General features: G+C 43.3%; 1 long non-coding RNA gene across 1 annotated transcript in view; it reads right to left on the bottom strand.

The window, feature by feature from the left end:
* Nucleotides 1–22227: 22227 nt before the first annotated feature.
* LOC116822316 (uncharacterized) overlaps nt 22228–25584 on the bottom strand; it is a 47678-nt gene continuing 44321 nt past the window's right edge. Inside the window, exons 2-3 of the long non-coding RNA XR_004373125.2 lie at nt 25017–25065; nt 22228–22467 (exon numbers count right to left, since the gene is read on the bottom strand). This is a non-coding gene — a long non-coding RNA (uncharacterized LOC116822316). The remainder of the gene's footprint in view (nt 22468–25016; nt 25066–25584) is intronic.

Below are 25584 nucleotides of genomic sequence, written 5' to 3'. Positions count from 1 at the left end.
ACGATGCTTGGTTCTGCGAGCATTTCATGTATTTTTCCAGACTGTCATTCGGCCCTTTTCAGGAGAGGTCCTGTTAGGTACCCCTAACCCCCCGCATTATGGTAATTCTAATCCAATACACGTCTTCAGCCCCAAAGATAAAGTGTCTCTTCTAACCATACCCTCATCCCAGGCAAGGCACCTGGCATTGGTGTACTTCGGTAGACAGATACTGGGCTAGATGGATCCTTGTGACCATTTGTACTGGAATTTCCGTTCTTATTTATTACTGGGTGCTCTTCTGTTCTGCCCTGCTCACCGTCCTACACATATTATACAGTTTCTTGTTGGCGAACTTCTGTGAACACCTACTTGTCGCCGGTCTGCCGGACTCAAGGCGAATCTAGGGTATACATGAACATGAGGTGCAAACATATCGGCTACACATGGTATCCCAATACTCACGGAGTGAGACTTCACAACGTCGAATCAACTTTTATCCAACCTCCGTCTCGGAGTTCCTCTCATGTTTGGACCAATCTACACAGGAGATTCTCATTCTAGGACACCACGTTGCAATAAGTTGAATTATTCACTGATGATACCCACTTCACATACTATCATAAACCTATCGACCGCTATCGTTATTGTCCACCATTTCATGCTCCAGTCTTCCATGCCTGGCACATCACACGATTCCATGGTCTACACAAAGCACTGAGTACAACCTGGCATCTGCTCTATACCCCTGCTAGAATCATAGACAACCACTACAAAATCTCCACAAAGACAATATCTCCAAAACTAGAACAATACACCGCACGATGAGGACAATGTTACAAACAGAATCTTGTACCAGCTGTTGTCTTCCCTACGGCAAGACAAACCCAGAAAGAAACCAAACAGGACTCCTGGGGCCATCACTTACAGCCCCCAGGCTACCCCTCCACGTTATCGGATTCTACCACCATCCTGGGACAATTGATTTCCACACTTTCACGGATCTTGGGTGGGGCAGGGCCATCCTTTGCCCAAGACACTTGGCCACCTGGAAACGTGTATATTCTCCACCACGCAATGCATACACCGTACCATGAAACCTCAGCTTCAGGGAACAGAATCCATTGGCAACAAACCTCTCACCACTTTTACACCCATCGCAACCATTCAACTTAGGAACCTACGGATTTCGGCAGTCACACTCCTAGCGTTATCACCTGTCACGTCCACAATGTAATAATACCGGGGCACATCATATGCCAGGCCAATGCTCCCCTCTGTATATTACATCTGGCCCTAGACTCCACTCGAAAGAAAATATGGACACACTTCAGATATCAGAGCAAGATACAAACTGTGAGCACCTCAACCCCTCCACACTTAAACCTAGTCTATCCAGCCCAAAAGTTCACTATATGGAATAGACCTAACTTTCTGCTAGTTAAAAGTGTATGGCTACCTAATCTACTCTGGCTGTGAGTTTCACCAAGTATGCACATCCCGGATGTGAACAACCAGGGGCTGGGCTACTTTTGTTTGAACTACTGGCCTCCCTCAAGCATTACCACCCATAAGAAAACTCAGACCACTAAGAACTGAGCTCAGTCATCGCAAAGACTGCACCCGCTACTTTTGTTCATGTGGTAGGCAAGTAACACCCGCGGGCCCCGACGAGCACCATGCCAATCCGAAGCCCCCCGCCGGCAGAGATAGCACTGCCTGACCATCCATAAGCAGACCCAGCCTCCCCGAGCAAGAGTGCTCAGAGCTTTTCGTTACGCCGTCGCCAAGGCCAGACGCTGGAAACCCCGGGACGTTTCCGAAGCGCCATGCCGGAGCTTTGAAACATCAAAAACAACTACATAGGACAAGAAAACTCCTCCAGCGCCACCCTGACGCGAACAATAAATCCTAAATAAACCACCTCCCCGGAGCACGCCCCATCCCGAAGGATGTGAACACCTCAGCACCCACATCCAGGTTGCTTTGGGTGCACTGGTATTAGGTGTTCCTTAGGGAACCGGCCTTGTGGGTGACAACGGGGGAAAGAACAACATAGAAAAATAAGGTAATGCATATTGATTTTGTACGAAAGTAGGAAATACATTCTATAAAGAAAGTTTGACTCTTGCTTCTCCAGGTTACAGAGCTACGTGTACTCCTGGACAAGATGATTTGTTAAACAATGGTGCCATATATAAAATCTGGCCAACGGTAATTTAATCACTTTCATCCACAAGCACAAAAATTGGGTTACCTTGGAGAAGATGATTATAGAGATACAAATGTTGATGGAGTGGACTTAATTCAATAACATGAATGAGACCATTTTTTATGTTTCGATTCACAAAGCTTGCCAAACATTAGAGATTATAATAGATGACTGCACCTGGCTTATCAAATGCCAAGTGCCATATCTTAAAGTCTACCTATTTAAACTTCCTTTATAGACCTGTCAGTAGGGCATAAGTAAAAATCCCCACCTCTAGTATCGTACTTGACTTAGTAACCTACTGTCACATCAATCCTCTTGGCAGCCATTACCCAGACCATTATGTGCCCAGTCAACTTATTGCTTAAAGTCTTTATGTTTCCCCTCACATTGCCCCTTTCTACATGGGAAAACTCCCTATAAAATCCAGACAGCCACTATCTTAGTCTCATTTCCGATCCCTCCTGAAAATTCCTCTCTTCCATGATGTTCTACATCTCTCCTTAGTCACCACCTTGTAGTGGTGGAGAGGCTTGCATGTCTCACGACCTCTTGTGCAAATTTGGACCTTATCAGTCTGGACTCAACAAGACTGGTGAATGTTTGCAATTACAGAACCGTTTCTCCTCCCTTGTTTTCACACTCTTACTTGCTAGACAGGCCTCACCCTCCTGACTAATAACCTCGTATCTCTAGCTTTGCTTGCTAGCAGCTATATATACCTGCCCCCTGGAAATTTCCACTACCTGCGTCTGACGAAGTGGGTATTCACCCACGAAAGCTCACGCTCCAAAACGTCTGTTAGTCTATAAGGTGCCACAGGATTCTCTGCTGCTTTTATAAATAATCAAGTGACTTTGGGACCCAATCATGCAAATAAGGATTATGTAACTGTTGTACTGAATTCCTCCTGACTAACTGGGCATACAATGTGAAAATAGTTTCAGAATGTTTTACTACAGGAGAAAAATCTAAAATCAATTCATGAAGTTACTGAAAAGAGTGACTGCTAAAAAACTGTTAGAAAAGAGACCTTAACTTGACCTGTAGTAGCAATGTTTTTTTTATTTAAAAAACAACCAACCATATAAAAGCAAAGCAGGGGCATAATAGTTTCAGTCCAAGGCAAATTTCTGTCAGAGTCAAGCGATTCATCAGAAAATATTTCATTTGCAATCAGTGAGACTAAAAACTCACCACACGGTGAAAGCAACAAGAATCTCTCATAACTTCCTGGCCATTGGGTAAAATGTTATCTGACTCTGATAGCTAAGAATAATTTACTACAACTTTATTGGGCTTTTCTAGAATTTCCAGCATGTTTCTTTTGGAAAGTGATTGTTGATAAAAAAAATTGATCTAGCGTCACGTGACATCAAAAAGATAAATTATAGGACTAAGTATAAAGTCTTTGCCAGCTTGCCTTTACACATTTTAGACAGTTGCATATTACTTATACTTTGTGGGCAAAAGTTTCTACTGGGGAGGATGAGGGAATTATAAGAATATTATTGTATCTCAAACTAAATTGGAATAATTCTTCTGATGAGAACATTATGTTTGTATCCATTTTTAATAGCTAAAGACGACAGTCAGCCCTTTGCTCCTTAAACACAACTTTTCAAAAGAATGCCAATAATTGAGAGGGATAAAGGTAAACTTTCAAAAAGAATCAGAGGGGTAGCCGTGTTAGTCTGGATCTGTAAAAGCAGCAGAGAATCCTGTGGCACCTTATAGACTAACAGACGTTTTGGAGCGTGAGCTTTCGTGGGTGAATACCCACTTCGTCAGACGCTAAAAGAAAGTTCAGATACAAACAAAAAGTTATTGCTCCCTCTGCTGGCCTGTACTGCAAATATGCAGAAGTGTCATAGCAGTTACATGAAGAGTTTTGAGAAGTGGGTCCAATAAAAGCTCTCTCAACCACCTTGTCTCTGTACCGAAAACAGCTACTTAGACTCCTGAGCTGACAAAATTCTTACTGTCCTCTTAAGAAAACAAATTTTCTGAAAATGCATCTTATGCTTTAATGTACTGTACATTTCCAATATAGACGAAAACTTAACATATACTGAAATTAGAAAGTTTCCCAATTATAGATTTCGCCAGTAATATGTTTAAAAAGTAGTTTGGCATATGTCATATTTTAAATCTGAATGTTGACCAATACAAATATATCATCAACTATAATTGTGAGCAATGTAATGGATTGTTTTTCTGAAATGAATTAAATAGTTACTGTAAAAATGTCTTTCAATTTGACCAAGAGAATGTTGTTCTTTTTACAAATTCATAAGAGCAAGACATTTCTAACATATTTGAATTGTCCATTTAAAGGACTCAGTCCTCCAGCCCTGGATGTTGATGAAGCTATTGAGATGAGTAAGGATTGCAGCATGAAGGCCTAAGACTCCCTTGAATTTGAGCAGTCTGATTTTGCAGACACCTATTTGAATGGAGGGAGAGCTGTGAACTGTCCCATTCATCTCCCTCTGAAACTGAAAGAGGATAGATAAAATATTTAAAAGCACCTAAGTGACTTCAGAGCCCAAGTTCCAGTTTAAAAAGTTGCTTAGTTTCAGATTTTCGAAAGTATTTAGGCACTAAAGATGCAGATTGGTGCCTAGCAGAGGCGATGCATGGTGGGTAGGGTTGCCAACTTTGGTTGGACCAATTGCTGGAGATTTCATCACATGATATAATCTTTTTAAAAAAGATTAATCTTTAATTCCTGAAGACTCCACGACAATCCTGGAGGGTTGGCAACCAGATACAGGGGCACATACACCTGGGCCCTCCCCCCCCCCTTTTGCTGCTTGGCTTGTACTGAGCATGCTCACATAGACAGAGAATGCTCAGTAACACATGTGAAGCCAGCTGCCCTCACTCTACTTCCCCCTCCCCCCAACTATTGGCAGGCATGGGTAGTGTCTGTTGCTTAGTAAGATTTTCAAAAGTGCCTAAAAGTTTAAGTGCCTAACTTGATTTCAGGGACATGATGACGTTAAGGTGTCATATAGATGTCAGATGAGAGCACAGTTGTGAGGCTAGCTAGCAATGAGCTCATTGTTATTTGAGGCATTACTCCCCCTTCTCCACCTTTTGGATCTTTAGTCATGACGACGCAGAGCTAATTAAGGAAGTGTTTTCAGTCAGGTAGCAGTTTGATTTATTTTTATTAAAGCAACAAGATACGACGACTTCCTTAGAATATTAATGGCGAGCAGGACCATAAGCCAAAAGCAAATCCGTCTTGTTGATTGATATCTCAGTGCCAGCCCGCAATGCCTCCATTTCCTGTGGCACATGGAAAGCAGTGATGAATCAAGCTTCCTGGGAATGGAAGATCAGAAAGGGCAGGTTCCTTCTCGCTCTCCATTGTGAAAACATGGAAGCAAACAGAAGAACCACCGCCTTAAGGCACCCCAGTGCCAGAGTCATGGTTTCCTTACCATCAAGCCCTACTGTAGTGAAGTACAATTTATAATCCTCTTCCCTGTAAACGTTTGGCACATAGCTACTGTGTAACTGTAGATGCTGTTCTGAACCCTGCTTCATAAGCGCAGATGGTCCAAAACCAGAATGTATCTAACAGGCCGTCCTGAACTCCTTCAGCATTATGGGTTCTGGTAAAATGAACAGTGGTTTACATCTAACGTTAATTGTTGAAGTTTGCAAAACTTCCCTTATTTCACACTAGCGATGCACCAAACAAGAACCAAGCATCCGTCACAAGATAGCTGTTCCTTTTTACTTCTAGACTGTGTGCGACTTTCATCTAGACAGCCCAGGACAATAGGGAATTTCCTATTAGAGCTGCAAGAGCATGGAAAAGGCTATCTGGTGACCTTGTTGTTATTCTTTAAGAAACAAAGAGAAGGCTTTGATGCTAATAAGCCTGGGGAAATTTTAATTAAGCTTACTGGAGAACATAAATATTTGGTTATATTTCCCAGTAAGAAATGATACTATTTTAAGCTAATCCATGAGAAGTCACACAAGCCAATTATCAGCAATCCAAGAATAAATACAAAGAAAAAGAATGAACTGTCATTCCAGTGAAGCAACATGGGGCAAGAGGAGCTCACTGATGAATCTGCCCTTTCACTGCAGAGCGTAATTATACAAGAAGACTGTGTTTCGCCACTTGCTGGTTGCTGATATTATTAGAATCAGTGCTTGAAATATTGCCATATAAGAGTGTTATCTTAATCCATTTCAAGAAAAACCCAGCAATATTCTCTACACAAATTTAACTATCTTCTGTATGCAGAAGACTCACAGACCTACCTCTGCTCCGGACTGCTCACCTTCTACCCAAACTAAAATCTCAGCCTGCCTCTCTGACATCTCCTTGTGGATGTCCTGCCATGAGCTTACAGACAACATGGCCAAAACATGTCCTCATCTTTGCCCCCACCCAGTTTTTCCCCCCGTTGATCACAGTAGACCACCACTCTCCTCCCCGTCACTCAGGCCCCGTAACCTGAGCATCACCTTTGACTTGGCTGTCACATCCAAGCTGTGTCTAAATCTTGCTGATTCTTTCTGCATAACATCTCCAAGATACGGCTTTTCCTCTGCATTCACTCAGCTAAAATACTTGCCCAGGATCTCATCACCTCGATTACTGCAGCATCCTCTTTTCTGGCCTTCACAAATCCCATCTCACCCTGTCAAGCCATTCAAAATGCTATTGCAAAAATAATTTTCTAGCTTGTCTCTTTGACCAATTCAGCCCTCCACTACATCTCCTTTCTCCATTGCATCAAACTACTTGTCTTTACTTTCAAGACCTTCATGGCCTATCCCCACCTATTGTCTGTCATGTGCTATCAAGATGTCAGCTCCACTTTGCCAGTAACGGCAGCCTCCATTGTCTACTTGTTAAAATTTCAAACAAGCACCATTTTTCTCTCTCCCACAAGACCCCTGACCATTTGGGACAAGCTCTGCAAATGTCTGCAGAGCCATCTCATTGTCCTTCTACAAATCCCTCATTAAAACTCCCTTTTGCCATGATGTTTTTTTAAAAAAATACCTTGGCAAAGGTTAGGCAGCTGGGATCACTGTGCATCATGTTGACCAATACCGTCTCACTGTTATCTTGTACTCTCCCATTAGTCCATCTGCATCTGCTCCTTGGGGCAATGTTGTATTAATTTAGGTGTGCCACAGGTCCGTGGTCCACTGCCTAGTGGTTGCAATTCCCAGTGGCCACCCCACCTAGTGGTTGCAGTAAGAGAAGTAGGAGAACCCAGGCTCTCCTGCTCCACTGGGTTCTGACCCAAGGCCCTGTTAGGCTTGTCCAGCATCTTCCATCTTGGGGTGCCTCAAATCAATCTCCCTCTTTCCTACAGCATGCTACAGTTTATACCTGTAAGCGCTATTTCGAGGGCTGCCTACCTGCCTCTGGCCCACAAGGACTGGCACTCACTGAAGTTCCTTCTCCCAGTCTGGATCTGGCTCTGTTCTCCTCCAGAGTTTCCAGATCAAGTTTTTCTCTCTGCTTTAGTCACCTCTCACTGAGCCAGCCAACTCCCTTATAAACTCTGCCTTCAGTTGGAGCATGCTGAGCAAGGGCAGAGGAACGGGGCCTCCTGAGCCCAGAACTGCTCTTTAACCCGTTGCTGTCCTTCCCCATCTCTTGTCTTTCAGTCAGCCAGCATCACAGTCCATTCGTTTCCCCCCAAAAGCCTCTTTCTGAGGACCCCAAAAGGGAGTTATGGGAGGAATGGCCCATCCACTCATGATTTTGTCCACCAGATAGGCCTAATATCCAACACCAATTGTGGTTCACTGATTCCTGATTCCACACTTCTCTTGTTTACCAGGCATGATTACACAGTCCTTGAGTTATAGCAGTAAGGTTTTTTGTTTTGACTAATTCCTTCTGTTTCCTTTTTGCACCTTTTCCCACCTACACTTTTTATGACACTTTATGAACTTTCACTCACTTTTCACAATCCAGGTAAATGTGTAGGCCCGTTTATTACAACAGCAGGGACCATCTTTTTGTTTTGTGTCTGTACGGCACCCAGCGTAAAGGGGTCCTCATGCAGGGCTGGGACTCCTAGGCACCATCACAATACAAAGTAAGAATAAATCATCATCACCACCATCCCCATGAGGAAGAACATTGAAGATACTAGTGTCTATTTCTTCTCTGTCAGTTGAACAATTAATTAATGAAGCCATGCATGGCTTCTTAATCAAACCTTCCACGGTGAAGAGAAGCAAGGCTATCGTGCCCATTCTCTGATACTACTGGATTCATGATCAGTGGTTGCCTTTTACTATGGTGCCTTGTACTAAACTGACATTTGTGCTACTCTGAAGCAGATATATATGTATCCTTCCCAGAAGCATCAGCATCTCCTTGATGACATCTTATCCTTTATGTCAATTGTTCTCCTCTCTGTATTTATTCAGACTTCAGGCCCAATCCTTTTCAATCAGAATTATTTCTGAACTGGGGCTCTGATGCAGGAAAGCATCTGTGTTCAGGAAGGTGCCCTTAACCCCTTGCTTAACTTTCCTGAATCAAGGCCTCAGATTGCAGCACTGATCATCACTCTGTAGCATTTTCACAAACACTAAAAATATTGGATATACAATAGCTTAAACACTTAGCACTAGCATAGCTTAGACAGTGGTTTATAATGATCCAGCTTCCTTTCAGAAACCAGCCAAGAGGCCATTCCTATACACAAAAAAATTAATACTAGCAGGCAGCAGTATTCTGCCATAGAAGAACCTGCCAGCATGAATTCTAGATTTTATCTGCATATGTATGAGCAATGCCCCGTGTACTTACTCTTCAGCAAAACTGCCCTTAAAGGATTCTGCAGCACTCTGAAAATAGTGTGATAGCTTCTTCTAAAATTAAAAATGCGGGTCTTATTAAATAGGAATAATCATTAGTCGAGTAGCTGTATTAAGTATTTTTATATTTGGTTGGACACTGTTCTCACATGTTTAGTTCCCAGTATACTGCAGATCTCTGCATTGACAATGCATTTTAGATGTTGTTTGCGGTGGGGTGGGAATAGAGGTTGGGGCAGCTGGCTAAATGAGGTCTGAAGCTTTGCGCACCAGAGGGCCTGGGAGACAAGTTAGGGATTTTGAGCTAAAATGATCAGAAGTGAAATAATTCACAAGGTTGACAATTAAAGTGATCAGCACAGGGAGACGAATGGGCCAGTTAATGTGTCTCAGAGCTATTGTTTCAGGCTGTCCATAGACTCCAGCAGACAACACTGCATCGTTTAGGCTCCGCTCCCATTTTCCAGGGGTTTCTTTGCAATCTAAGGGATAGGAACTTTTTTTCCCTAAATGAAAGCTAAGAGTCTGGAGCATAATTCTGCAGGAATTCCTGGCCTTGGAATTGCAGAATTCACAGGGTCTCACCAATGATCCACATGCTGCATGGCAGAGAGAGAAACACAGAATGTGAGATGGATGGGCCGGTAAAAGAAGGAAGGCAAGTAGGCACCACTTTATTTCTACCACTACCTGCAGACTTCCTACTGTAGCAACAGATGGTCAGCTCCTCATGGCCGATAATGAGCATAGCCTGCAGAGAAGAAAGAGCGACTTATTCTGCAACATACAGCTAATAGCTGCCAGTCTGCACCATTCAGACTCCATCAGACAACTTGCATATGAGGAGCCAGGAATAGGAAAAACAATGGCCATATGGCATAGGAGCAGCCAGACAGTGTCCAGCGCTGGTCCCTGACGGTACAAGTGGCCAGATGTGGGTGAGGCTATCCTGATCCTAGTAGAGAGCACACTAGCCTGGAGCTCAGGAGACCTGGGTTCTAGTTGCAGCTCTGCCACTGGCCCCTGACTGATATTGGGGAAGTCACGTCACTGGCGCTGTGCCTCAGTTTCCCCATCTGTAAAATAGGTATAATAATGCTGACCTTCTTTTAGCATGCTATGAGATTTACTGATGAAAACTGTACACAAGAGGTAGGTATTTTTATAGCCTGAGATCTACAGGTTTTGCATTATGATTCACTTAACCAGAGATCAAGTAGGTAGCGAAGATGTAATCTGAGGAATCAGGAACTAAGTACATGCACGCATTGCGGTCAGCCACCCATGGCCACAGAGGCCATGAAGAAGGGGGAGTGGAATTAACTATGAAGACTCTTAGGCAGTCAGTCAGTCCTAAAACAGAATCCAAAAATGCTAAGGAGGAAGCTGCTGTAGTTTAGCTCAGAAGGAAGTGCTATATTTGTAGCCACTCTCCTGCGGAGGGCAGTGCTACACAGACCTTTTCACTCTCCATGTGAGGAACTGTCTAGTACAGGGGTGGGCAAAGTACGGCCTTTGGGGCGGATCCAGCCCCTCAGGGCTTTGGATCCGGCCTGTGGGATTGTGCCTCATGGCGCTGTGGGCCCCGCGCCGCTCTCAGAAGCGGCCTGCTCCACGTCCCTGTGGCCCCTGGCGGAGGGGGGTGGGGGCAGAGGGCTCCGTGCCAGGGCCGGCTCTAGGCTTTTTGCCACCCCAGGCTCAGGTGGGGCTGGGGCTCGCAGGCAACGCTGGAAGTAGAAGAAGTGAGGTCACCTTCTCCCAGTGCCTGCAGGGGCTTTACCCCATCTCCCACCTGGCCGTGCAGAGAAACCCCAAAATAAGGGGTGGCACAAGGCAGCGCAGCCTTCGCTCCCTGGCAGGACTCACCCTCTCCTCCCCAGGTAGCGGCTTGGCCCTGGCAGCGCAGCATGCTGGGGCTGGGGCTTCCTCTTCCCGCTGTGCCTGCCCTGGCCCCGGTGCGCACCACTGCTACCCTAGAGCCACTTTAGGTAAACAGCGCCAGGCTGGAGCCCAAACCCCGCCTGCACCCCACCCCCCAACTCCCTGCCCTGAGCCCCCTGCCTGCACCTTGCACCCCTCCTACACCCCAACTCCCTGCCCTGAGCCCTCTCATAAACCCCACACCCCTTCTGTACCCTAATCCCCTGCCCTGAGCTCCCTGCTGCACCCTGCACCTGTGTACTCCAACCCCTGACCTGAGCCCCCTCCCGCAGTCCACACCCCTCCTGCACCCCTGATCTGAGCTCCCTCCCAGTCCACACCCCTCCTTCATCCTTGCCCTGAGCCCCCTCCTGCACTCTGCACCCTTCCTTCACCCCAATGTCCTTCCTTGAGCCCCCTCATACACTTCACACCCCTCCTCTGCCCCAATCCCTTGCCTTGAGCCCCTTCCTGCACACCTTCCCACACCCCACACTCCCTCCCGCACCCCAACCCCCTGTCCCAGCCCTGCATACAATTTCCCCAGCCAGCTATGGCCCTCAGCCCAAAAAGTTTGCCCACCCCTCGTCTAGTAAGTTGTGAGATTTAGCACCACGTAGAATCATAGACCAAAAAGACCCAAAACATCCCACTGACTTTGCAGCAGATGTAATACTGCCCTTTCCAGACCCTGGTGTGTTTCTCAAGAGTCTGATGACAGGATATGACTGACCCCAGCCACAGTTTCAGTGACATAATCTCTCATCCCCTCCAAAGCTTGGCTAAACCATAGCTTCATCAACTGACAAGAGGTTTGAACGCCACCGCCAAGTTTGCCTATTCCAGATGCACACGGGCTTCTCCAGAAGCCTCTCCAGGATAGTCATGTAAAGTGTCAGTTGCTTGATTGTTTGTTACATGTACAATTTTGATATTTGGTTGGTTTGTTTTGTGGAACTATTGCAGAATTTCATTCACGAGGGCTCAACTGTGAGCTGCCTAAATCTACCTTAAGTCATAGGGGAGGAAGGGGATATAAGATACATCCCTAATTCTCTGCACTAGCTTACCCTCTATATATTGTGTAGAGATACCACAGTGCACCACAGAAAACCCTGTAAATAAGCCTAGCTGTGTCCTCAGCTGTTGGAGAACAATCTCTTTTACTTCTCTTGTGAGTTTCTTTATGAGTTCTTTTGGGGTGAAATCCTGACCCTATGGAAATCAATAGCAAAACTGCACTTGATTCCAGTGGGGTTAGAATTTCCTCCATAGGGTTCTGGAACAGTTCCCCTAGTACACACGCTCCCTCTCTCCTGTATTATTCTCAATGGTTCTGAATGTTAGCTGTGTTATTCTGAGAGAAAACATTCAGGCTTCTGGCTTCAGTATCTCCAGCCTTCCACCCACTCTTACTACTGGCTCTTAAACTATGGACATTAACAAGGTCTAAACTTGCTTTTGTAACAGTCTGCCCATCTCTGGCTCTCACACTCACCATAAATGCAACTTGCCAAAAGCTATTGCTCCAACTCTTCCTGCTACTAGCCGCTCAGCAATGGAAAACCAGCCAGGGTTAGGGCTCATAGCAAACGGGAATGTCAAGCATTAATAAGGAATTCATTTGGGTGTTCACAATAGGTAAATTTGTATTCATTGTTACTTTGTTAATTCATGCGAGACAAATTATAAGAGAAGGCACAGAACATGAACAAGGAAGAGATTGTCTCCTTGCCTCTCCTGCTCAAGGAAACAACTAATGAACATTTATCTCTTAGCTTTGTCCAAGAGGATAGTGTAAAAAAATTTACCGCAAATTTAACAAGTTTAACCTGTTAAACTATTTTCATAAGGAGTCTGAATAAAATTAAGTGAAAAGCAAGCCCAGGAGGTACAAAGGGGGCAAATCTTGCAGTCTGTACTCAGCAATTTTCCCCACCGAACTCCTTTCTCCCCTCAGTAAAGAAATCAGGATTTAGTCAAGGGTCTGTGACAGGGATAGTGTCATATGTGTTAATCTAGGTTTCCAGTGATCTCTTCACAGCCATTTTATCAGTATCGAGGAAACAAAAGAAACAAGCTTTCAAAGGCCCATTCACCTAAATTCATCTATGGCGCAGCAATGTTTTATATTCACACAGAGCTGAATTATTTACTGTGCATGAGTTTGTTGAGTGTTATGAAAAATTTGTCTTTAGAAATCCCAATGTGCCAATATGTTTTGTATTTGAAGACTACATGCTGGCTTGCCATTTTCCTCTCCTGATTTAATGCAACATAAGATTGTCTCCTTTGTAGTGGATCAAAAGTGTATATGAATCTGAATTGCTTGGAAAGCCAGAGTGGCCTTCAGTGGTGTTCGTAAGTAGTAGGATCAGAAAAAAGTCCAATGCTTTCTTGTGAGCACAGAATTGGGGTAAAATATAAAGAATGATTTCATGCAATTTTTTTTTGCTGCCTTTATTTCAACTAGTAAGTCTATAACAAAGTCAGAAGCTGTCTGGATGAATTTACACTGACCCAAATAATCTTGCTTTAACTTAATTGAGATCTATGAATGAAAAGCACGTATAACAGCTAGTTACTGTGATTTGTTATTATTATTCTTATTAAAACTACATTTTAACTGCAAAATCTGCACACATCTACTTTTGTAAAATTCTATGATGGTAAAATCGATTTATTAGGCTATATGTAATGGCTGTAGAATGTGAAATCAGTAAACAAAAATTAAGAGTTAATCAACATTCTTAGCAAAAGGGAGTTATTTCCAGAGGGATAGTCTTGAAGAGCGTTTTCAGTAGGAATGTGAACTGTGGAAAGTTTTGGATTATTCTAGTCTCTATTTCCCATTTAGCAGTTATACATTAATAAAATGGAACTAAAGAGAACCAGACAGTTTTGGTGTTAAGTAAATTTGTTGCTGTTCATTATTGATCAGTTTAACTTATATCTCTATAATGGAAAAGATTTTAAAGAAAATATTTTGGAAAATATGTGAAATATCTTGTGAGACTGGTGTTTAACAAGCATAGCTCTGTCCTCTGTTGGATAAATTAGATACGGGCTAAAGTTTGAAAATTACTTTTTTTAAAACAACTCTGAAATGTATATGCACGTTTTAGGAGGAGAAGTTTGGGGAAAATATTTTAGCAGTTTTTTGACAAACAAATTTCCAGTGGGTGATAATTTTATTCTACTTGCTCTAAATAGAACAAAACCTTACAAATGATAATGCTCTTTAAGTGTTTTACCCTTTCATTCATTAGCAGCACAGCTGACTATTACAGCTTCTTTTGTGCTTTTCTCCTAACTATCCTTTCTTTGCCTACTGTTCATGGTTGGAAGGAGGAAGAAATTGCCTTTGTAAATGTTAACATTATTGAGCATGGTATAAGCAAGGTTCTGAAATTCAAATGAGTGAATGAGATCTGGGAGAATGACACCACCCCTTTGCTGTTGCTGATGTTTGGTGGGAAAGGTTTCTGGAAGGCTGGGTTACCAGGGCAGCTGTATTTGTGATTACAAATAAAAGGCTGGGAGTCACAAAGAGATATTGGCTAACTCACCAATCGAGCAATGTCTAGACTGGGCTCTGGCACGCACCTCTGCGGGTCCTTTTGGGACTGGTCTCTGCATGGGCACAGGCCTCTGAACTGGCAGAAACTGGGATCTCAACATGCTGTTGAAGGATTTTGCTGTGTGCTTCTCAATGAAACATTTGAAATATAGCTCAGGCAAATTGTCCCAGAAGCAGCCTGGATCAAGCAGTTCCCCCATGACCCTCAGCTTGACCTTTTACTCACTGCCCAGTGCAGTTCACTCTGCTTCTTATTGATATTATTTAGGAGAGGTGGGGAACATCTAAATTCTATATTTGTAAAACATAGCACAGGGCCACTTAGCATGCTGAGAAGTAATTTTTCAAGTGGCTAAAAAGTTTCTCATTGTTGAATGGCAGCAGCACAAAGAGAAAAAGAAAAAAAAAAGTGGCTCACCCTCGCCCAAGATAAGTTACACATCGTATTAAGACTTTTTTCTTTAAAAAAAGAGCACAAACAGCACATACTGCTGTTATAATTTTCATATACAAAGAGATGTGCATTTTCAACCACAGACACACACGTATCCCTTGCCTCCCACCGCTCCAGACCCCCCTCCCCTGCCTCCTCTGCCTCCCACTGCTCCAGACCCCCCTCCCCTGCCTCCTCTGCCTCCCACTGCTCCAGACCCCCCTCCACGCCTCCCACCGCNCCCCCCCCACGCCTCATCTGCCTCCCACCGCTCCAGACCTTCCCATATCTCCACACTCTTCTCCTGCCTCCTGTTGTTCAAGACCCACTCTCACACATAGGTTGTATTGGAGGAAAACTATAAGAATATTATTGTACAGAATAGTGTATCTCAAACTAACCAGGAAAGTTTGTTCCCACACATACATTACATTCCTATCAAGTTTTTAGAGCAAGAGACAACTTTAATCCCTTTTGCTCTCTAAAGAAAATTTAAAAGAATGAAAACATTTAAGTTCTTGTATCAGTGGAGGATTGCGTACAAATAAAAACTAAAGCTCCCTCTGCTGGCCCATACAGCAAATAGTTATTTAGATTCCCAGGCTAGCAAAATTCATATTCTCCCCAGAAAACAATTTTCTATAGGTGTGTTTTGCACTTTAATATATAGTACATTTACAGTGTGGATGAAAACTTTACATATGCTTAAAATATCAGAAAGCTTCCCAATTGCAGATGAGATCAATTATATTTAAAAACTAATGTTACATATTTTATAAAACTGACCAATCAAATATAATTGGGAGCAGTGTAACAGAAGGTAACTATAATTCATTACAGAAAAAATAGAGAGACAAAAGTGGGTGAGGTAATATCTTTTATTGGAAGCTGTTCCAATAAAAAGTATTACCTCCCCCGCCTTCTTTCTCTATCCTGGGACATACGCAGCTACCAGACTGCAAACAAAAATATAGAAAAAATACTTTCAAAATGTCTGTTTTCAATTTGACCAAGAAAATGTTGTTCTTTTTACATGTTTCATAACAGCAAAACATTTTAATATGTTATTTACATTTCACTTTTAAAAGACTCAGTCCTACAATCCTTGATGTTGATGGTACTACTGAAATGAGTAAGGGTTGCAGGATCTGGAATGTTTACACTTAAACTGCTAGGTCTTGTCTACATATCGAGCACTGCAACTGCACTGGCATAGCACTTAGTGCAGATGCTACCTACGCCGATAGGAGATCTTCTCCCATTGGCACAGGCACTCCATCTACCTGAGAGGGGTGACCTATTTTGACGGCAGATGGAGTACCTCTGTGAGCTATATATGACACTTTTTCATAATTTTCATATGGGGCTGAAAAGCAAGCCTGACCCAATTTCACCAAGCAGCAGTGGCTCCTGTCCTGTCCCACAGGACTGGACCCGGATCCCTGCTCCAGGCACTGCGATCCCTTTCACCATAATCCAATGCCACTCACTCAAATTTGGCCTGGTGCTCCTCCATCATGACCGAAAGGTGGACAGGACAGGCTTGAATGGTGTTTCAACCCCAAGTGCCAGGTTGCAATGACCACAGTGGGGAGCCAGGCTCAGGCCTGTGGGACAGGAGCCACTGCTGGGTGAGTGCAGGGTAGGCTCACTCTCCACCTCACCACCCCAATGCAAAATCTGACCTGACCACTGTATTAAAATGTCCAATTTAAAAACAAAGTATCCCTCTGACTTCGCAGCAGGTATCATACTGCCCTTTCCAGATCGTGGTGTGTTTCTCAGGAATCTGATGACAGGATTTGACGATTTCCAGCCAGATTTTCCCAGACATCATCTCCAACCTCTGAAGGAGATGAAACAATCTGGCACACTAAACCAGAGCTCCTAAAATTGACTGGAGGTTTGAACTCCACCTCCAGGTTTGCATATTGTAGATGAACTTGAGGCTTTTGGTTCTCCACCAGCCTCTTCAGCATATTAACTAAGGTATCGTCAATTGCTTGATTTTTTTTTTTTTAAGTGTATGGTTTGATTTTTGGTTGGTTTGATTTGCAGAACTATTGCAGAATTTAATTTACCAAAGCCTAAGCTGTTAGCTACCTAGTGCACCCACACAGGGGAGTAAGACAACATACCCTGTCCTCTTCATTGGCTGCCCGCATTGCCAATCCATGCGCAGAAGGAAAGCAGTTGACTTCTACTCTCTCTCCTGTGCAGGTTGGTGGGAATGGATGGAATCTTGACTCTATATTGACTCTTTCCCCAGTGCTCTGGTCAGCAAGCTGAGCTGGCATAAAGGGAAATTAAGCTATGCTAGGAATAAGGCTTACAACACAGTTCACATCCTTCATGGAATAAGGAGGAAGCAGGGACTGAACTTCAAATCTAGCTCAGAATTAGTCCCATCTCTGCTCCTGCGGCAGTGCAGCTCTATGCTGCCCCAACTTGGTCTGGATTCTAAACTGCCAATACTGCCCCAAGTGACTGTATCAAGAGACTGGTGATTTTCTAAGCCTCTAAGCAGGGGGTTGATTCTGGCTTTGGGTGTTGGTTTATTGGGGGGGGGGAGGGGTTCCTACAATTTTTTTTTTAATTGGAAGTCAACATTTCTCTATAAAAGAGAAGAGAACAGATGCACCAATACAGACACATAATACTCATGGGGTGACCTTTACCCTTGCAGATGAGCCAGAACAAAATAAGGCTTAAGTGAGACTTAAGTGGTGCATGAGCTTTGTGCTGGCTCTCTGCACAGGGGTGAAGTTCACCAACAACAGACTAGGCCAATGAATCCATAAAATGTTGGAAATAACTTCTTAAAATTAGACTATGAATTATAACTTCTGCTCCTATTATATACACCTCTCATGATATACGTGCCATTGAGCACAGACCCAAAATATTTAGTCCGCATTAGCTTTCCATCTTTTATTGAATGAGGGTGACTAGCAGGGAACAATAATAAATAATGAGGAAAAAATGGACATTTGGAATCTTCCCCTTTGAATAGTTCCTCTCGCTCCGAGACTGATGTGACCACATCTGGTGTATTGTGCACACGACATTGCCTGAAAGGAGAGACAAACTGGAAGGATATCAAAGAATAAGTACTGTACACTGATTAGAAGATGAGGGACTTGGTTTCTGAGTAAAAGGTTAAAAAAGCTCTATTTGTTATTGCATGACTAGGAGATGACATGGGGGCTATGGTGGAATATGAAGGCAGTTCCAAATATTTAACAGGACATTAGTTTGTGTTACACATAGGGATATAGCTAAGAATACAGGACAAAATAAAGAAGGCCAAATATCAGGAAGTTTTCTTACTGTGAAATGTATTGTGATGTGGAATAGTCTCCCACAGTAATTGGCAAAAACCCTCATCTCTTGGTACTTTTCAAGGAAGACAGGAAGAAATGCACTGTAGGATCTAATTCTGCACTGGAAGAGAGATGGGCTGGAGACTTTGCAGGTATTTTCTTTCTCTAACTTCTCTGCTTTTGTACTTAGTGACTCCAATCTAGTTTTCTTTTTCCACCTGTGCAGTTTTTAACTCACAAGGAAGTTTCCCATATTTTTCCAAATGCTCAATCAGCTTCTGTATTAGCTCATCAGATGCTACCTCCCTCACACAGAGATACCAGTTCTTAATTTGCATTCTATGAAGAAATGTTCTCATTATTAATAAAATAAACCACCTTCTGAATGACATAAGATGCAAAATATTGCATGAGTCTGTCATCTCCAATTGCTCTTGCAAAACTGTAATTAATCAGATCATATTTATTTGTCTTCCATTCTGATGTGGAGTTAGGACCCAAGCCAAAGATCATTGAAGTCCATTTTCTATGGGCTTCAATGGGTTTTGAAATAATCCCTTAGACTCTGTCTATACTACAGTTAAAAACCCCTGGCTGGCCTGTGTCAGATGGCTCAGGTTCACCTAGGGCTTTTGAGCTGTGCTCTGTCTCTGCTCCAGCTCCAGGCAAAAACCTGCAGCTCCAGCTCCGGAGCTGCTCTGTGCTCCAGCTCTGGGCTCCGCTCCAAAGCTCTGGGCTTACGGTCTCAGGGTAAGGGGCTGTTTAACTGTAGCATGGACATTTGGGTTTGGGTTGGGCCCTGGGCTCTAGGACCTTGCAAAGAGGGAGCTGGCACAGACCAGCTGCAGGAGTCCAGCTGCAATGTAGACATATGCTCAGAGTTTCAAAAACAGGAGCCTAACATTTAGGTCCTAAGTAAAGGATTTAATGCTCTTAAGTGCTGAGCTCCCTGAACCTGGGTTTTGGGTCATGCCCTCGAAAGGTGACTGCCACAGCCAGGCTGGGTCCATAAAACAGACCCAGCCTGGCTGTGGCAGTGCAAGCATCTCCCATGGTGTGCCTCAGCCCTGCTTGGAGAGAACATTGGCAGGGGAAAGAGGGTGGTGCTATTTCTATTCCTATTTAGTGGATCACTGCAAGGGAAGTACACAAACCTCTTGTCTCCAAGTTGGACTGTCTGGTCAAGTGGGCCACTATTTCAAAGGTATATACTTGCTCTGTAGGCTGAACTGGGGGTTACTGATGTATTCCTTTATCATAGAATGATAAGGATTGGAAGAGACCTCAGGAGGTCATCTAGTCCAACCCCCTGCTCAAAGCAGAACCAACACCAACTAAATCATCCCAGCCAGGGCTTTGTCAAGCTGGGCCTGAAAAACCTCTAAGGAAGGAGGAGGTTCCACCACCTCCCTAGGTAACTCATTCCAGTGCTTTACCACCCTCCTAGTGAAATAATTTTTCCTAATATCCAACCTAGATCTTCCCCACTGCAACTTGAGACCGTTGCTCCTTGTTAAATCATCTGCCATCATGGAGAACAGCTGAGATCCATCCTCTTTGGAATCCCCCTTGGATAGTAGTTAAAGGCTGCTATCAAATCCCCCCTCACTCTTCTCTTCTGCAGACTAAATAAGCCCAGTTCTCTCAGCCTCTCCTCATAAACCATGTACCCCAGCTGCCTAATCACTTTCATTGCCCTCCATTGGGCTCTCCAATTTATCCACATCCTTTCTGTAGTGGGAGTCCCAAAACGGAACCCAATACTCTACATGTGTCGCCTCACCAGTGCCGAATAGAGGGGAATAATCACTTCCCTCGATCTGCTGGCAATGCTCCTACTAATGCAGTCCAATATCCTGTTAGTCTTCTTGGCAACAAGGGCACACTGTTGACTCATATCCAGCTTCTCATCCATTGTAATCTCCACATCCTTTTTTGCAGAACTGCCACTTAGCCAGCCTGTAGCAGTACATGGGATTCTTCCGTTCTAAATGCAGGACTCTGCACTTGTCCTTGTTGAACCTCATCAGATTTCTTTTGGCCCAATCCTCCAATTTGTCTAGGTCAGTCTGGACCCTATCCTACCCTCCAGCATATTTTCCTCTCCCCCCAGCTTAATGTCATCTATGAACTTGCTGAGGGTCCAATCCATCCCATCAGGACCTCTTTAGAATCTCCTGACATACCATCGTAAAATGGATGAGTTTTGTTAAATCTTGGCTACTGAGAAGTTCTGTTAAATGTGGAAAAAGCTCCCCTGCTATCATTATCCGATTATTTAATTGCTGGGATGTCTGACAGCATATTTAGGACATTGTGACTGTACTTTGTGTATTAGTAAAAGCTACATAAAATAAACGTACCGTGAATTATGCCCTATACTAAAGGTCAGTAGGCTTGAAGTTTGATGGACAGAGTTCATAATTTCAAAGGTAAGTTCTCTGCAGTTGAAAAAGCCCCTGCCACTAGAATTGGAGTGCTGGAGAGACGGGTATGTTTTTATGACTGCAAGTAAAATATCCAGCAGTGTGCACCAGCTCATAAGCATCATTACTTCTCTCACCGAACTGCAGCAAGGCATAGAGAAACCTACAAAACCCTTATGGGCAGGGACTGAGTGTTTCCAAACAGTTTTCCACAGATCTTTGCAACAAGAGCTCTCTTTAAAATTCAGCTCAGACTAATTTGGTTCGATTGTGGTGCTGATTACACAGAATACTTGCTATGTTTCAGGAAGACGTTTTAATGTTAAAAAAAATGATTTCCTTGTGAACACAAGTTTGAAAAGCTAATTCACCTTTCTGCAAAGGTGTGAGACATTTAGCTGGAAAGAAAAGCTGATTTTCTGTTAGGCCTTCTGACCACTGGAGTACAAGGGAAATCATCCCTCAGGATGATTGCTTCAGTGTTTTACTAATTAGCATCAGCCGAAATGCCCTGCTTGATCTATGCTTTATAATCAGCTTTTACCTGTTTTTATTAAAGAGAAGAGACAGAAATATAAAATACTGTTGACACGTTCTGTAACAGGCAGCTTTTATGACTGATTCAATCTTTTCTTTTTGCCTGCTCATTCCAACCTGTAGAAAGCTAATGAAAGAAACTGATAGAGCCAATGTGCAAAGAAAGAACATGGGAATTGACAAAAGTGATCGATAAGTGGTCCATCTACTCTGGTAGCTTTATCTGACCGTGGCAAGTACCAAATACACCAGAGGAAGATCCAAGACCTTTATAATGGACCATTATGAAATTCCATGACAGGGGGAAATACAAACTTGTGATTTCCAGAAATTTGAATATTTCCAGATCTGATTCTTAGACTGCAAAACAATTCTCTCTGCCTTTATTATTGGAATTCACAAGTATCCATCACAAAATAGACTAGATTTGATTCTATTTTAATCTGTAGCAGTTTAGATGTTTTAAACTGGTTTAAGGGTGTTTTCAGTTGTATCTGCTACTAAAAAGAAATAGACACTTAATAGATGGGATATTTGGTTTTCTTCCACCTACCCCACATCACAAATGGACATAGCACTATATAACAAATGACTAACCACAAAAGATCCAGAAAACACTTGTCAAGGAGGAGACATCAGTAACCATGCACCTCTTTGAACCTGTTATGATGAAGAAATAAAAGGGATGGATATAGAACCCCGGTTACATTCTGAATCTGTTACCTTTAGAACAGTGGGCGTACACTGCTTACTCTGTTTGGAATCAGACACATTGTAATTTCACTCACTGCTCTAAATTGGCTCTGCATGTACCTTTATCTAGGTCACTAACTCCCCTTCAGATGTCATTTGCCCCTAGGGTGAGCAGATAGCAAGTGTGAAAAATCAGGACGGGGGTAGGGGGTGATGGGAGCCTATATAAGGAAAAAGACCCAAATATCAGGACTGTCCCTATAAAATCGGGACATCTGGTCACCTTATTTGCCTCCGCTGTTTAATACATTACTAAGTCAATTCTGGTTCCTAAAGAAAGATGACCAAGATAAATCTTTATTCCTAGTAAAAGATGAATATGATGGAATACACTTTACAGATACTCAGCATTTCTAGTCCCAGATTAAATTCTTTGTTCTTAACAGATAGGATACAATGAGAGATGGTAAAATGAGGATAGCCGGTCAGGGATCACCTCAGTATGCATCCTCCTCAGCTTCAGGTAATGGTGATAATTTCTGTGAGGTAGGAAGAAGGAAAGGTCTTATGGACTGAGACTCGGGCAATTTGAGTCTTGTTCCTAGCTCTGCTACAGACTTTTCTTGGAGACTTTGGGCAAATCCCTTAATCTCTCCATGGCAGATTTATAAAGGTATTTCAGTGCCCAAATACGCATATAGAGCTAGATCCACAAATGGATTTAAGTGCTGTGGCAAAGTACCTGTTTCTCCTCTGCTGGCTCAGTCCCCTTTTTCCTTGGGGACACAGGCTTGGGCAAAGTAAAGTCCTTCCTGGTCACGCAGGGTCTGGCTGATCCTTTTCTCAGGCAGTCCCTTGCTCTGTTTTTCTCCCCTTCTGGGAAGAGTGCAAGTCTTCCTGGCTGGAAGAGTTCAGAGTCTTGCTGCACCTACTCACTGGCTGCTTCTCTGACTCCCACCCTGCTTCCCTGCCAGGGAGGGTTTAAAAAGGTCTCCAGCAATTTGGGCCAGCTGAACCTAATTAGTTCCCTGGCAACCCCTGTTCCAGCTGAACCTTATTTCTCCATGGCTATCTCCCCTCAATGAATAGGGAGAGGCCTTTTAGCCCCTCTGGGACTAATTACTATCCCTCCTTTGGTAGCTATTTGTCCTGGGTTTGCCACAGTGCCTAAAAGCCACTTTAGCTATCCAAATCCAAACCGACATTCTTGAAACCCCTGCCTAGCTGCCACCTCCCCTGTAAGCATCTAAAGTCCCTAGCACCTACATTTCCGCTTAGCTGCTCAGTGCCCAAGCTCTGGCGGGAATCACAAACCTGGTGTTCATCTGCCTAATTCATCTGTGGCACCCAATTCAACAGGCATGCTGAGAAGCTGCCTTAGAGCACATTTACTGTTTAGGGCACATACAAAACACAGCTGGAGGAAGAGAAGGTGGTGCTACCCCCATTGTATCTGATAGCCCAGTGGTGAGAACATTTACCCAGGATGCAGGAAGTCCAAGGTCAAATCCCCACTCTGCCTGAGTTGGAACAGGGACTTGACCATCATGGCATATGTCCTGACCACTGGGCTACAGTATATCATGGAAAGGCCTTTTCTCAATCTCTCCTGTTAAAGCTGTCCCACTTTGTTGTATAAAATACTTAAATATTCATCGGAGTAGGGACCTTAACTTGGGTCTCCCACCTTCCCAGGTAAGTGCCCTAACTTCCAGGCTATAGAGACTCTCTCGCTCACTGTCTGGCCCACTGAAGATGTAAGGGTTGTGTACAAAGTGGAATATCATCAAGAGACCTACCTCCAGATATCCTATAGCCCAGCAGTTAGGGAGCCTGATATCCTAACCCACAGCTGTAGAATCACAGGAGCAGGGTGCTAAAGATATGCACTGCAATGCTCTAACTACATCCCCTCTGTGGATCTAGCCCTAGTGGGTTTTACAAAACTCCTAAGCAGATTAGGTGCCTTGTTGAAAGTCAATGGGAGGTATGCACCAAACTCACTTATGCACACTTATTAAGGCCGCTCTCTACCTCACAGAATCTTTAGGTGCCTAAATACCTTTATAAATGTGGCTCTCTGTGCCTCAGCTTCATGATGAGAATAATGATACCCCTATCTTACAGGGGTTTAGGGAGGGCACATCCATTGGGTGTGGAGTGCTGAGATATTATAGGGTTTTCTGTGGTGTGCCATAGTTAGGCTGAAACTATTTTCTAAGGTGTGGGTGAGCAATCTTTTACTTCTCTCGGGGGGTTCTTTAAAAGTTCTTTTAGGGTGAAATACTGGCTCTAATGAAATCAATAGCAAAACTGATATTGACTTCAGTGGGGCTAGAATTTCCTCCATGGGGTTCTGGAACAGTTTCCCTGATCCTTACTCTTCCTCCTGTATTGATCTTACCAATTCTGAATGTTAGCTATGTTATTCTGAGAGAAAACATTCAGGTTTCTGGCTTCCACATACTCTTACTTACTGGCTCTTCAATTATGGAAGATAATAAGGTCTAAATCTGCTTTTGTTTCAGTGTGCCCATCTCTGGCTCTGACTCTATCACACTCCTGATAAATGCAATATTGCTCCAATTCTTTCTGCTACAAGCTACTCAGCAAAGGAAAACCAGGACTGATGGCAAATATGAATGTTAACCATTAATAAGAAATTCCCTTGGGTCATCAGAATACTTTTCTAGGTCTTGGACAATGAAGCCAATAATCACATTTGTACTCAGTGTTCCTTTGTACATTCATGTGAAACAAATTATAACCGAAGATACAGAACGTGAACAAGGAAGAGATTGTATCCTTGCCTCTCCTGCTCAAAAAAAGCAGCCAATGAGCATTCATCTCTTATCTTTGTGCAAGAGGATACATAAAACATTCAGCAAATAATTTAGGTTTAGCAAGTTTAACTCATTCAGCTAATTTCATGAGAAGTCGGAACAAAACTAGTTGAAAAATAAACAGAGAGGATACAAAGGGGGCAAATCTTGCAGTCCGTACTCAGCAATTCCCACTGAACTCCGTTTTCCCCTCAGTAATGAAAGCAGGATTTAGTCAGGGGTCTGTGATATGGATAGCGTCATACCTGTTAATCCAGGTTTCCAGTGAGCTCTTCACTGACAGTTTATCAATATCTAGGAAACAGAAACAAGCTTTCAAAGGCCCATTCACTTAAAGTCATCTGTGGCACAGCAATATTTTATAATCAAACACAGCTAATTTGTTTATTGTGCAAGAGTTTGTTGAGAATTATGTGAAACTCCTGGTTTTGGATATCACTCAGGTAGAAATCCCCATGTGTTCATATGTTTTGTATTGGAGCAATACACACTGAGATGGCATTTTTGTCTCCAGATTAGCTCACATAATAAGACTGCCTCCTTTCCACTGAGTTGAAAGTATATGAATTTGGATTGGCTTGAATGCCAGGGTGGCCTTCACTGTTATTCATAAGTAGCAGGATGAGAAGAGAGTCCAGTACTGTTGCCTGAGCATAGAATCGTGGTGAAGCGTACAGAATGATTTCACTGATTTTTGTCTTTGCCTTGTTTTCAGTCGGTGAGTCTATAACAAAGTCAACTTGTCTAGATGAACTTAAAGTGACTCACCTTAATTGAGATTATGGATAAAAGATGTTATATAAGAGCTAGTTA

Source organism: Chelonoidis abingdonii, chromosome 7, assembly GCF_003597395.2.
Source record: "Chelonoidis abingdonii isolate Lonesome George chromosome 7, CheloAbing_2.0, whole genome shotgun sequence".
NCBI classification, from domain to species: domain Eukaryota; kingdom Metazoa; phylum Chordata; order Testudines; family Testudinidae; genus Chelonoidis; species Chelonoidis abingdonii.
The sequence above is the reverse complement of the archived record's forward strand: the minus strand, read 5'-3'. Positions and strand labels throughout refer to the sequence as shown.